This window comes from Cryptomeria japonica, chromosome 1 (genome assembly GCF_030272615.1).
Source record: "Cryptomeria japonica chromosome 1, Sugi_1.0, whole genome shotgun sequence".
Classification (NCBI taxonomy): domain Eukaryota; kingdom Viridiplantae; phylum Streptophyta; class Pinopsida; order Cupressales; family Cupressaceae; genus Cryptomeria; species Cryptomeria japonica.
This window is the reverse complement of record NC_081405.1, coordinates 246604713-246619182: the sequence shown is the minus strand read 5'-3', so window position 1 is coordinate 246619182 and position 14470 is coordinate 246604713. Positions and strand designations below refer to the sequence as shown.

At 35.6% G+C, this 14470-nt stretch overlaps 1 protein-coding gene across 5 annotated transcripts in view; it reads left to right on the top strand.

Annotated features, from left to right (window-relative positions):
* Window positions 1–14470, top strand: part of LOC131079558 (ABC transporter B family member 20) — a 51495-nt gene that overhangs the window by 23889 nt on the left and 13136 nt on the right. The gene's annotated exons all lie outside the window — the stretch shown is intronic.

Sequence of the window (14470 nt, the reverse complement as noted above, 5' to 3'; positions counted from 1 at the left end):
GAAGTGACAAGTTCATTACTGTTTACAAACTTAACTTGCTCATGATGGAAATAGAAGAAACAGCCTAATAAAAACCTTATTGTTTTTAAGCTTCAAATATCTTACTGTGCAGGTTTTGTCTACTGTATTTGCATAGACATATCTGCTAGTATTGTGAAAAAGATCAGTTTTCAACTTATTAGTGTTAAATTACACTAATGGAAACATTACCATAGCTTATTATTGGACCATTTTAGTGGGGTACAAATCATAGATGAAAAAATCTTTAAACTCCCGATTTTTCACGATTCATTGATGACCATGATTTTATCTGCAAAAAAATCTTGGGCGAGTTTTTTGAAAAAAATCAGGGAGATTTATTGGAAAAAATTGCAAAAAATCGGGAGAAAAACTCAAATAACTCTGCAGTAATGATTTTTCAGGTATTCTTTTAGAGGTTGCACTTATTTTTTGGTATATGATATGTATTTAACTCAAACTGTGATTTATATATGATGGAAATCAGTAATATGTTCTACAAATTCAGTGTATATGTGTGTTTTTCAAGAATATTTAAAGAATTATATATTTCAAATGTTCAATAAATTTGCTGATTTTTTTCCAAGTCCCGAGTTTTCAAAAATTTAGGGCCAAAAGATTTATTGCTGAGTAAGAGTTTTTCATCTTTGGAACAAATTATCTGGAACTAGTTGAAATCACCTTTTTCCATCATTAGTAATGGGGGGAACCTATGCATTTCTTAATTACCAGATCACTAATGCGATTACAAACTGGAACAACTAATATCTAGGATAATAAATCTTAAAATTTCATTTTAGTCTAATATCTGAAATCCTTTTAACCAGATGTTCAGTATTGAGAATACTAAAAGTTCACAAAATATTTTATTTAATGAGATATTCATTATTGTGGAACACAAATCTACATCATGGTTCAAGAATACCTTCAGGTCTTCCTCAAAGGAGACTTCAGTCTTCATCAAGCATTTAAGCTTGGTGTGGACTGGCAAATGCATATCAAATTTATTCTTCAAGCAGGATTCGTCCATTACCTGGAAGATTTAGAACATACGTGACTTAGTTATTTTCCTCCTAATTTTAAATAAATGTTTAATCATTTGGCAACCATTTGTTTTAATGGAGTTTTGTTTATATATGCTTAAATGCACTCATAAACCCAGTTACCTTCTTTTATCTCCCTTTGTGTCTGATGTTGTTTAACTGTTTCTTTTTATGATTATGCATATGTGTTCCAAACAATCTTTGACAATTTAGACTTATTTTTGCAATTCATTTGTAATGTCCCCTACTTGGAAGCTGTCATGTCTTCAACAATTATCATACATTACTTAATGCATTACCAAGTTATTATGCCTTTTTACAATTAATTCTACATTTCATAATTCACAGGCTTCTTAAGGGAGGAAGGGGTGATTATGTTGCCAGGGTGATGAGAAGCCAAACTACAATAGGCTCCCTCAAGGTTTACGGATGCAGACCTTTACCCCATCTTGGGACTATACTCTCAAGTTTTACAGAATCTGATCCTTACCCCATCTCGGGACTACTTAATTTGTTGGAATTAGATTGCCTTTCCCTTTGCACTAATCATTTCCATCCTCCATAGGTATTAGCAGAAGTCTAAGGACTGGGCTATATATATAATAGTCTTTCATGTACTATGAGTGTTTCTGAAATTAAGTATGACTGTCATACATATTGCAGCCTATATAAATATTAGTACTAAATTCTGCATAAGAATTTTTTTTAGGCTTCATATGTTAAGCATACATATTCAGCACATCGCTATGCATACCACCAAGAACAAGGATGTTACTGCCTGTAACTTAATAACTGTTCTGATATGATCTAATCGATGGTGATGTCACTGGATGCTTTGATTACTTTTCTTTATATCTCTCAATGTGAAGGGAGAGGTCACACCTCTTCATCGTGTCTGCCCTTTGGCAAGAGACATACCCTTTCACCATTAGCACCCTTTAAGAGAGTGCACCTCTTCATTATTTCTGCCTTTTGAAAGGGACACAACCTTTCACAATCAGATCTGCACTTCTTATTTAAATCAGATCTGCACTTCTGATTCCCAAATTAGCCCCCCTCAAATGAGGTTCTCTTCTCCCTTTTATATCTCATGTTTGAGGGAGTCACAATTTTTCATTTTACGTCTCTTAATTATTCATTAACTTAATTAAATTTTAATTAAATTTTTAATATTTAATTTAATTATTAAATTCTATTTCAAAGTGGGGACATTACATCATTTAAAACAATTCAAACTGCATTATATTTTTCTTGAGCACATGGAATTCTCAAAATTTAGGATGTAACCAAATATGGCTGTAAATGGCATTAGTTTAACAAATGTAGGCTATGCAATATTGTGCAACCTTTTAGTAAAGTGAGATGGTTTAAACCATGATTGTCTTTCTGATGTGAAACATTTAAGATACCCTTTCATACTTATTAAAAAGGTTGCCAGGAGACGGGGTACTTGGAGACTCCGGAGACTAGTACGACTAATTTTCAAAAATAGGAGACGGGGGTACTTGGAGACACCAGTTTTTTTAAATATAATTTAATAATTTCCAAAACATATTATGACAGAGAACTTTGAAAACAAGAACAGTGGTAAAGTTTAACATTAACTTTAAAATTAAACAAAAATTGAAATTAAAATTGCTTATATTGCTGATACCATAGCCAGTCTAAATTGTTTAGTGAAAGTTAGGTAATATAGATGTTGAGAACACTCAATATTGTTGGCTAAATAGTAAAGGCAATTTCTCTTTAGACTATTACAATGATAAGAAATCAGTCATCTGAAAAAGTCTACACTGTCAATAGATCCAATCACTATAACTTTGCATGGATTTTTGTCTTCCTGCGAAACAATTTCCTTATTAGTCATTTCCCTACGACTTTGCTTTGCTGCAAGCTTATCTTATTTGTTTGCTTTATTTTTTTTTGCCTTTTTACTGCATTTTGCCCTTAGTTTTCTAGGAGGAGATGCCAATTTTTGGTGGGGAGACTTCGGAGACAGCAGCCAAAAGCACCTTATGCGTCAAGAAGTTTTTGGAGATGTCTCCAGTACCGGTATTGGTCTCCAGGGGTAGGAGACAGGTCTCCTGGTAACTATGCTTATTAACAACCTTGGTTTGCCCAATTTAAGGTTGGTATCTAAGTAAGAGAGATCCGAATGTGTTAATATAATTCTTTTCCAGAAGTTAAATGAAAAAAGAAGATTACAATCACTATTGATCACCTTTAATATATGAACATTTTCTTTTGGTTATAATACCCAGGTTGCCTGTATGTGCAAAAAAAGGTGAAACTACTAGCCACCAGCAGATGTTATATACTTCACTTGTTGGGGCCTCAATAAAGATATTGCTAGGGAGACAGTAGCAACCCCAGTCTTCATGACCAATGGATGATATACTCAGCACTATAATCAGCTTCTTATTACAACCTGCAACTCTTGTTATCTTCATGCAACTTTTTTTTTTCCACGGAGGAAGAAAAATTAAGGCAAAGGTGGAGTGTTAGAACTTAGAACTAATGTTCAATAAAGCAAAATAGACCAGAGCAAATCTGCAGCAGAACCAAATCACAAACAAGTGATGTATTCTCAATGTAATTATGCCTATTAAATATGCTTACAAAGGAATGCCAAGCTGACCATCTATGAAACAAATGTCACAAGCAAACAAGGTAAAATCTTGACAAAACAAACTGAATCCTCTAATTTGGGTGCTATGGGAAACCACCCGTTTGCCGACGTGAAACCACTAATTTATATATCCAATGAATCTATGCATGTTATATCTAACAATATTTTGTTAGAAAAAATTTAGCCAAATTTTTTTGTACACTGGAACACCTTACAATTGGAGGAGTCACAGCTAATAAAATATGGTTCAAAATCAAAGGATTAAACTTTTTACCAGGGTTAATGGATATGTCACACCCTCCCCTGGATTGGCATACCCAATACAGATACAGATATAATATGGCCTTGTTACCATGCCTGCCCATACCCAGAATGAAGGCTAAGTTTTTGCTGTGCTGGATATGTCTGGGTTCAGGAATGTGGTTTTTTGTGTCATATCCAAGAAAATGTTTTTAAAAAGTGATAAATATAAACCTTAAAACCTAAGAAAACCTCTAAATCATAAACAAAACCTTAATTGTTTTACAAAAATACAATTGCAAAGTGGGTGTCCAAAATGAGAAAGGTACCATTGGAACTAGGTGAAACCGAAAATCAGCGTCCTTTATTAAACGAATAACAAGCTTTTTATAGGCAATTACAAAGGTAATTGTCCAAATAGAAACTCCTAGTCTATCATGAAAATATAACAACTAAATAAAGAACTCTCGAAAAATATAACTTACTCTAAAAATATAATTGAATGACCATTAATAAACACAACTAAAAATAACAATTAAATATTCTAATACCCTTCCTTAATGGTCATTCTATTAATTACCCAACCGATGACAAAATTTGCTTATCAAAAAGCATAGAAGGCTGACTCCTCTTCAGAAGGCTCTGCAACTTGAGTCTGCTTCTGCTCCTGAGACCCTCCCTGGTTGGACTTCTGATCAGCCAACCTCTGTGCAGAACCTCTGAATATGTCCAGGGCCACAACAATAGTAACAAGTGATTTTCTTCTTGAACCCCTCCTTAGCTATGCGCTGTCCTTTTCTGTTGAGTGGACTTGCCTTTGCCTTTGTCCTTGGTAGTAAATGCTTGTTCCACACTGGCCATTTCAACGTTGCTACCAAACTACTCTCCACTGGGCTTGCTGCAATAGCTTATTGCACAACTCATGAAACTTCAAATCAACATTAGTGGAGGTAATGTTGAACATCCCAATAAAGTGTTCGTAGGATCTAGGCGGGCTCTTTAGTGTGATCACAACCATATCCTCTTCCTCCATCTTGCGACCAATAGCCTTTAACTGGTCACAAATATTCTTGGTCTTCGTAAGATGTTCCTGTAGTGACATCTTCTCATCCATCATAGTTGAGAACTGTAAATGTTATTCAATTCTCAATTCAAAATTTAAGTTATATTCTAGGTTATCTTTACTTTTATCTATGTATTATCTATTTAATATGATAAATCTGATTATCTTCTTTTATATTCCAGGTGAGAGGAGCATTTATTGATTTCGATGTCTTTCTCAAAAATGCCGATTGATATGTATATGCAAGCAGGGAGGATCAAGCAATGCCTTGACCGGTCAAGTCTTTTAGACATGACCGATCAAGAGATTACTTGATCGCACCCTTTGACTCATCGTTACAATTACCAATCGATGTTTACTTAATTAACAACCCAATACCAATCGGTTTGTACTTAACTTGCTACCCGATACCAATCGGTTTGTACTTAACTTGCTACCCGATACCAATCGGTGTATACTTAACTTGCTACCCGATACCAATCGATGTACACTTAACTAATCATCCGATACCAATTGGTGTATGCTTAATTTGCCACCCGATAACAATCAGTGTATATTAGTTAATCTCGATAACCATTATTGTTCACTGTTTAATATATCAATCGATATAAATCGGAATACATTGGTTAGCCCGATAATAATCGGTGATCACAGTTATAATGTAAACTGTATTTAATCGGTATTCTATGCTGTGATATGATTATCGATAGTTTAAGCATTTGATCGAACTAAGTAGATTGAACATATACAAATGAAGAATGATCATCAAATGAAGGAACAATAGCTTGAAGTTTTTCATCATAGTTTATCGATAGGATAAATGATTGAATAAGAGACTTCATTATCTCTCATTCAATCATTTATCTTATCGAAGCTATAATGCATTAACACTCCCTCTTAGCTAGGTAAGATAAATGAGAACAATATATCAAGCATCACAATTCAAATGATGATTAGTATTTTTTACACAATCTGACTCTTTAGAAAATCATATCACCTAATCACATGATATGAAGTATCACCTAAACACGTGATACAAATGTTCATCACATCAATCTTGTGATGACAGGATATCACCTAAGCATGTGATATCAGTATTGCCTAAACATGCAATACTTAAGGATAAACATATAAGAAGGATTAAATTCTCATCTTATCCAAGTTGTGGTATGTGCACTAACATCTTATACAAATGTTTTACCACAACACAATCATGGCACATCCATGACATACCAGAGATCCAACATGACAACTGGTTTGGACATCATAAGATCGTCACCTTATAATGTCTACATACAAGTGTTCATTATCTTGAGAGATCGTCACCTCTTAGATATGAACCTAGGGGATAAAATTCAAAATGTCCTAACATGACTAAGAAGTTTACACATTAAACATCTTATTGATATGTAAATACAGATTACAAAGCAAATTACCTTTCTATCATACCTAAACCTTTTCTGAAGTGATCAACCTTCACTCTGGAAAGACGTTTGGTTAGAATATCTGCAGTTTGATCTCCTGTACAAACATATTCTAATTGGATCACATTCCTGTCTACCATATCTCGCACATAGTGGTATGGAATCTCAATATGCTTGGATCTGTCATGGAACACTGGATTTACTGAAAGTTTTATGTAGCTCTGATTGTCACAATGTATGATAGTAGGTTTCATAGGCTCTCCAAACAATTCCACAAGCAACTTCCTAAGCCATACTGCCTCTCGGGCAGCCATGGAAGCCGCAATGTATTCGGCTTCGGTGGAACTCTGAGCCACGAAAGACTGCTTTCTGCTGATCCAGGATATCATGGCTGAGCCTAAACTGAAGCAACACCCTGAAGTGCTTTTCCCGTCAGTCACACTTCTAGCCCAATCCGAGTCTGTAAATCCGTGCAGGTCTAGATCAACTTTCTCATATTTGAGACCAAGGTTTAGAGTACCTTGTAAGTATCTCATAATGTGTTTTACTGCAATCAGGGGGATCTCCTTAGGCTCACACATAAAATGACTCAAGGCATTAACTGCATAACAGATCCACCTTAGGCTCACACATAAACTGACTCAAGGCATTAACTGCATAACATATATCTGGTCTTGTATTTACAAGATACATCAGAGACCCAATCATTTGCCTATATAGAGTAGGATCTGATGGTTGTGATTCTTCTGCTGTTGCTTCCTTAAGTTTATGAAGGTTTGTTTCCATTGGAGAGGTCATGGGTCTGCAGTTTAGCATTCCAAATCTCTTCAAAATGTCCAAGGTATATTTACCCTGGTTTAGTATAATGCCATTAGTATTTTGCCATACTTCCAACCCTAGGAAGTAATGAAGGAGTCTCAAGTCCTTCATATCAAATTCTTTAGCAAGGTCTTTCTTACACTGATCTATGAGGTGGTCTTTTCCTGTGATTAACAAATCATCAACATATAAAATTAATATTAGCATATCACCTTTGTTTTGCTTATAGGAGAGATTAGGATCTGCATCATTTTTGGAGAAGCCTAATTTTGAGAGATAGGTATCGATTCTTTCATACCAGGCCCTGGGAACCTGTTTAAGCCCATAGAGAGCTTTCTTGAGTCTACACACATGTGACTCCACATCATGAATCTCAAACCCTTCAAGTTGCTTTAGGTATACCTCTTCTGAGATCTCTCCATTAAGGAATGCTGTCTTAACATCTATTTGATGAACTTTCCATCCCTTTGATGCTGCAATGGCTAAGACTACTCTTACTAAAGTGTATCTGGCTACAGGTGCAAATGTTCCCTCATAATCAATTCCTTCCTTTTGAGAAAACCCTCTGGCCACAAATCTAGCTTTATGTTTCTCAATGCTGCCATCTGCAACGTGCTTGATTTTGAAGAGCTATTTCGAGGTGACAACAGATTTGCCAGTCGGCCTAGGAACAATTTCTCAAACATCATTTTTTATAATGGATTGGTATTCTTCAGTCATAGCATTCTTCCATACTTGATGTTTAAGTGCATCTGATACATTAGTAGGTTATGCTCTTGAGAGATTCAAGAGAGCAACGTAGTTGGTCAGTTTGTTAGGTCTTTTGCTTTCTTTGAAAGTCCCTGAAGGGGCAGCATACTTCTGAGCTTCTTGTACAATTTTGGTGGCCCATAGTGGTCTTTTCTTGAAATTTTCTCTAGGTGGGTTTTGAGTTTCATTTTCATTTTCCTCAAGACTCCCCCTCTAAAGCTCAGGAGTAGGGTCTTCATCTATGCTAGGGGTAGGGATATAGACTTCAGGTTCTAGTGAGCTTTGGGCTCTTTTGAAGGCTATGTCTGTTTCAAAGATCACATCCCTACTTAGTTCAATATTCTTTTGACCAGGTATATAGATCTTGTAGGCGTTGGAGGTTTCACTATACCTACAAGGATTCCCTTTTTTCCAAAAGGCTCTAATTTTAATCTTTTCTCCTTAGGTACATGAATACAAACATGGCATCCAAATATCCTAAGGTGGCTGATATCTGGTTTTGATTTAGTAAAGACTTCCTCAGGGGTTTTATCTTCAAGATGGGAGTGAGGACATCTGTTTTGAATATATACAACAGTGCTAGTTGCTTCTGCCCAAAGATTGACATTTATATTCTGATCAAGAATCATAGCTTTGACAGCTTCTATGATTGTCCTATTTTTCCTCTCAGCTACCCCATTTTGTTGAGGATTATAAGGTATTGTTAATTCCCTCTTAATCCCTAAATTTTTACAAAAATCTTTAAATAATTCTGATGTGTATTTGCCCCCATTATCACTTCTTAGGGTTTTAATTTTATTACCTGAGTAGTTCTTTGTTAGTGATTTGAATTATTTAAATCTATTGAGGATCTCTTCTGATTCTTTACACTTCAGAAAGTAGATCCAAGTTTTCTTAGAGTGTCATCAACAAATATTACATAATACAAAAATCCCCCTAAAGAAGGTACGAACATGGGTCCACATACATCAGAATGAACTAACTCTAAAATATTACTTGTTTTCCTAGTACTATTTCGAAAAGCACCCTTAGTATTTTTTACCTAGGGCACATCCTTTGCATGCCTCTTAATGATATTGCTTTAACTTAGGTAGGCCTGTGACAAGGTTTCCCATTGATGATAAAGCTTTAAAATTTAGGTGGCCTAGTCTTCTATGCCAAACTTCATTAGCATCTGTAGTCTCATGGATTAGGACTAAGTTGGGCTCTGTGCACAACTCATACAAATAGCCTTGTCTTTGACCAATAGTTTTAGCTTTCTTGATGGATGAATTCTTTGGCCAAGCCAACACTCTGTTGTCCATGATGGTCACTCTGTATCCATTATCCTCCAGTGTTGATATGGAGACTAGGTTTCTCTTCATGCTTGGGACTTATAGTACTCCTTTAAGTTGTAATGATACACCTGACTTTAGTTTGATGGTGCAGGTTCCAACTCCTTTGGCTGGATGTGTGGAGTCATCTCCGATAGTCACTTCTTCATCATTCTCCTCTATCATGGAGTCTAGCACTTCTCTGAAACCTGTAATGTGTCTGGATGAGCCACTATCGATCACCCAGGAGTTAACTTTGTTTGATGCTTGGTTTGTAAGTGCTGTATAGAGTACATACTTTTTGGGGTCTTCTTCCCTTTTAGATTTTCCTGTTTTGGCAAATGTGTCTTGTTGTTTGGCTGTTTCATGTTTCCTTATGATGGGCATAATATTATTTCTCACCCCATCAACTATGATTTTGATGGCCTTTTCATTTCCCTCTCTCCAAGTTGTTTTGTCAGGTTCAGTCTCAGGTTCTACAGTTTCAGTTTTTACAAATGATTCAACTTTATTTTCTTTTAGAATCATCTGAATTCTGAACTTCCATGTTGAGAAGTCATCACCTCCTCCGAGTCTATCTTCAAATCTGATAGCGCTAGCCATTAGAAGAATTGTGATGTTGAATATATGCTTGTTTTGAATTTTCCACAAAATTGAACAGCCTCGGGTTTGATTTAACTATAGCTCTGATACCATGTAAATGTTATTCAATTCTCAATTCAAAATGCAAGTTATATTCTAGGTTATTTTACTTTTATCTATGTATTATCTATTTAATATGATAAATCTGATTATCTTCTTTTATATTGCAGGTGAGAGGAGCATTTATTGATTTTGATGTCCTTCTCACAAATGCCGATTGATATGTATATGCAAGCAAGGAGGATCAAGCAATGCCTTGACCAGTCATGTCTTTTAGACATGACTAATCAAGACATTACTTGATCGCACCCTTTGACTCATTGTTACAATTACCAATCGATGTTTACTTAATTAACAACCCGATACCAATTGGTGCATACTTAACTTGCTACCTGATACCAATCGGTTTATACTTAACTTGCTACCCGATACCAATTGATGTACACTTAACTAATCATCCGATACCAATCGGTGTATGCTTAATTTGCCACCCGATAACAATCGGTGTATACTAGTTAATCCCGATAACCATTATTGTTCACTGTTTAATATATCAATCGATATAAATCGGAATACATTGGTTAGCTCGATAATAATCGGTGATCACAGTTATAATGTAAACTGAATTTAATCGGTATTCTATGCTGTGATATGATTATCGATAGTTTAAGCATTTGATCGAACTAAGTAGATTGAACATATACAAATGAAGAATGATCATCAAATGAAGGAACAATAGCTTGAAGTTTTTCATCATAGTTTATCGATAGGATAAATGATTGAATGAGAGACTTCATTTATCTCTCATTCAATCATTTATCTTACCGAAGCTATAATGCATTAACAAGAACATGCTCTTCAGAAAGAATGCTCGACTCTTGTTGGATGTCTCATGAAGATTCTTCAAGTGATTCCAAATCTCATTAGCTTTCTTGCTTGATGGCACTTTTGGAAGCATATCATCGGTGACTGATAACTTCAACAACATAACTGCTTCTCAATTACGCTCATCAAACTTGGTGTAGTCATCGCTCGTTGTTGGAGGACGAGTTTCTTTACCCAGAACAATTTGGTCAAGGCACACTTATACTAAAAAATAGAAAGCACTCACTGCTTCTAGGTATTATAGTTCTTGCCGTTGAAGCATTGACTACCTTCCAACATGATGTTGGTCAACGAGGACATCCCTCCCGTTTTCTTATGCACAAAAAACAAGGCAAATTCGAGCTTCAAAAGAGGCTGATTATTCTGTCAAAAATCAAGCAAAAACCTTCAACGACAGCTGGTACAAACTTTTAAAAATCTAATTTCTAGGTCAAAACCAGTAAAACTAGTCTGACACGAATCCCAAGACAAAACTTTGTTTTTGAGGAAAAAACAATAAAACCCTAGATGTAGATTTGCACAAACCCATAAATTTTTGCTGAAACCCTAGGTTAGGTAAAAACACGATTCAAAAACAAAAGTTTAACAAGTGAAACTCTTGTAGAAACCCCCGATTTTTTTGTGTCAAATTGTGGAAAAAACGTGTAGGAAAAATGTGAAACAAATTGTGTTTGGAAAGCCTAAAATCACACACAAATCGCAGAAAGGGGGTGGGGTGATAAAAAATCCCGATGCAAGTCGGGTGTAGGAAAAACACAACATCCAGAAATTTCGATGCTCGGAAAAATCGTGCACATACACACAGAAGGTTCTGGGAGCTGATGAAAAAAACACTTCTTGATTTAAAAAAACGTGAAACCTTTAGACAAAGCCTGCGAAAAATAATCTGGAAAGAAACTCTCCAATTTGCACTTCGAACCAGAATCACCATAAACGCACAAAAATCCTCACGCAAATTTCAGAAAGAAAAATGCAAATAATAGGCCACAATTTTTTTCAAAACGACCCACAAAAAACGGATGGAAAAGACTGACAAAAATCCACTTTCAGACGATCTCAGATTTTTTTTATCACTTAGAATTTTTTTTGGAATATTTTCCAGGTAGCTAGGGCAGGAAACTATTTTTAAAGGCTCGTCACCTGCTTTGATACCATGAAACCAAAAACCAGCGTACTTTATTGAAGGAATAACAAGCCTTTAATAGGCAATTACAAAGGTGGTTGTCCAAATTGGGACTAACTGTTAAACTGACTCTAAAAATAGAAACTCCCAGTTCTATCACGAAAATATAAGAAACAAATAAATAACTCTCTAAAAATATAACTAACTCTAAATATATAATTGAATGACCATTAATAAACACACAATTAAAATTAACAATTAAATATTCTAATACTTGGTCCCCACTTTGAAATAGAATTTAATAATAAATAATAATAATAAAATTAAAATATTAATAATTAAAATTAATATATAAAAGAATATAATTAAATATAGTTAAAATTTAATTAAGTTAATGGATGGTCAAAAGACATGAAATGAAAAGTTGTGATTCCCTCAAACGTGAGACATAAAAGGGAGAAGAGAACTTCATTTGAGATTTAAATAAGAAGTGCAGATCTTGTTGTGAAAGGTTGTGTCCCCTTTCAAATGTTGATTTTGTAACTAGGTTAGGAAAATAAATAGGATTCGGATTGCCTTAAGGCATCATCCGAATCCTTATAGGGCAGGGCCCTATCTATTGTATTTATATGTAATGTGTAAAACAAATAGGGCTGGGCCCTATTCCAATGTTGTCCGAATCCCAAAAGGGGGCTGGGCCCTGCTTCATTAAGGAGGCGTGTAAATAGGGCTGGGCCCTATCTCTATGTGCACAAACTCGAATAGGGCTGGGCCCTTTATCTCCTACACGCCAAGCAACATGAAAGGCGTTCATCATATTATAGGGCCGACCCTATATCACTTCATGTAACGTGTGGCCCTAAATAGGTGCGCTCCCCTTGCAATATAACTTAATCATTATTAGTACGCTAAAATAGGGCAAGACATAAGGTAATGTGTAAGCCCTATAATTGTAATTAAGTCTTGGCACAAAACTTAAGGTGAAGCTGACTTAAATTAGTCTCCACGCCAAATATAAATAGAGATTAATGTGTATGCATTCATCACTCAGTTTTCATCATCAATGTGAAGTTAGCTCTGCAAGATCTGCCCACTCATTCTAGAAGTTAGCGAATCCTCATTGAAGGCAAGCGAACCACTTCTGATCAAGGAATCAGTGAATTACTTCTGCCATCAGCATTTGCCATACATGCGATCTTGGACAGTGAATACATTGAAGAGGATAGCGAGTGCCTCTTTAAGGTCTACAAACATCATTAGGTCTGCAATCTTCAGTGAAGAACTACGAAGAGCTGGAAGCTGTATGCTGATGATATTTAAGAAAGAGATAAGTCTGCTATCTTCTGCTGTTACATTGTGCCCTAGCTGGGTTACGACTGTAACTCTAATTCTGCCCTAGGTTGTGTTGACGTGTGTTTTGTACACAATCATACACAAAATAAAATACCTAAAGGCATCTTATCCTCTCTTGAGAAAATAGTCTCTAACTGCTGAAGATCTGCAAAAAGGATCAGTTAGATGGACTCCAAGGTTCTTTTAGTGGGGTCTCCACGTGTGGACAAGCTCCAGTGGTATGATGTGATTTGCTGGAATCACAAGGGGACTTACATTGAACTTCCGATCTGCTTTGCTGGACACAGGCTCTTACTAACTTGGATTTGAAAAATAGAAAAAGGATAAGGGCGAAGAGAGGATCTAATCCTAATACTAAGAATGTAGGAGCAATGATTGGATTTTTGATGAAACTCTAACTAGGTCTTGTTTTGACATCAATGGAACATCTACACAAGACTAGTGCAATCTTCTAAGGGGAGCTTTATGATGTTCAAATTATCACCGCAGGCATAGATACCATCCAAGTTGATGCATATCAATGAAGAGGCAACAAATTGAAATTGAGCTTAGGCTGAATGATTCCAGTTGACTACGCAAGGCAAGTCTGCAATCAACAAACTGCTAGTAGTATGGATGTACGAATTCCACCATTAATCAATCACATTTCCTCCATTCATCTAATCATCTACCATCTAAGATTGAAGACTCAACAAGAAACCATGCAAATTGCAAGAAAACGACATATTTCACCATTACTTCCAATTCGTAATTCATCTTGACCCTGCAGGAATAGTAAGATATTTGAAAACGAGCTCCCGTCCTTCACTGAGGGACAGGAGCGATTTTGCTCCTACAGGCCAAAATATCATGATTTTACACATTTTATCACTTCACAAGGCGAAAACAAATCATTTGAAATGCCTAGGATCAAAATTCAAAAAAGTCAAAATTTGGTCAAAAATATTCAATTGGACAAAAAATCACATTTCATCTTCAACACTTAGACAAATTTAAGCTCTGTATCAACATTCCAATTGAAAATTAGACCATTCTGGCGAATTCATTGCATTCAAAATTTGCATTCTAGAAAAGGAAAAATCAAAAAGCTCCCAAAACCGACTGGATTTTGGCCTGAAAAGACAAAAATAAAAACCCTAGTGGCTTGACCCTAAATCCAGACAACCAA